We start from the raw sequence: 1,031 nt of genomic DNA, 5'->3' as shown, positions 1-1,031 counted from the left end.
ACACACACACACACACACACACACACACACACACACACACACACACACTTTCTTTGTTTGTTTTATTCATTCAGTCAGTGAATTCACACAATGACAGTCAATTGACTGGAGACCAAACCCACAGCACCGATTTCCAGTGGCGTGCACGCACACGCACGCGCGCGCGCGCTCACACACACACAGCTGAAGGAGAACTGATCAGTGTGTACCTGGTTGTGTTAAATCCTCCAGTTTCAGCAGCTGTGAGGCTTAAATCCCCCAGCGGCTCATAGATCCTGCAGACCCCGCCGAGCAGACACCCTAAGCACCGCCCGGGCCGGCTGTCCTCCTCCTCTCTGTACTCCTCTGGTTCTTTTTGTTGGGGGGTGGGTGGAGGGGGTGAAGGCAGCCGCCTCTGTTCCACAGATGTGGCTCTCTCGTGTCCGTGTCTCCTCTCACTCCGCGGGCCTGAAACCCTGCACACGCGTGTTTCTCCTCACCGTCACCTAAAGAAAAGCTCTTTTTCCTGCACGCGCGTGTGCGTGACTGAGTCCTGTGTCCACGCGCGCTTCTAACCACAGCTGCTGCGTGTGCCTGCTGCCCCTCGCGCACTCTTCGCTTCTTTACCTTCAGATTTCCAGAGCTGTGCAGAGCGAGAGCAGGAGGGCGGGGCCGGCAGGACACGGAGAGAAGAGGAGCACGTGATTGGCTGACTGAAGAATAAGATGGGAGGGGCTTTGAGAGAGCCTGGAAGTGATTGGCTGAGTGAAGAAAAGGAGGGGCGGGGTTATGAGCAGTGCTGAATCTCAGCCCTGTGCTGTTAGAGTGAAGGTAGCTGGTGAAAGAGGAGCAACACTCTGTGTCTGCATTCCTCAGTCCTCCGCCACCCCCAGTCCATGACCACCGACTGACCTGCACCTCTACACGCACACGCGCGGACTCACAAACAAGGTTCACATTTGTGTGTGCGTGTGCGCGCGCACTGTTGAGTTTAGGCTTCTGTAGAACAAGAGATAATGGAAAACAGGAGTGGGCTCAGCGCATATATATAT

Source organism: Austrofundulus limnaeus, unplaced genomic scaffold (assembly GCF_001266775.1).
Source record: "Austrofundulus limnaeus strain Quisiro unplaced genomic scaffold, Austrofundulus_limnaeus-1.0 Scaffold2672, whole genome shotgun sequence".
NCBI lineage: Eukaryota > Metazoa > Chordata > Actinopteri > Cyprinodontiformes > Rivulidae > Austrofundulus > Austrofundulus limnaeus.
The sequence above is the reverse complement of the archived record's forward strand: the minus strand, read 5'-3'. Positions refer to the sequence as shown.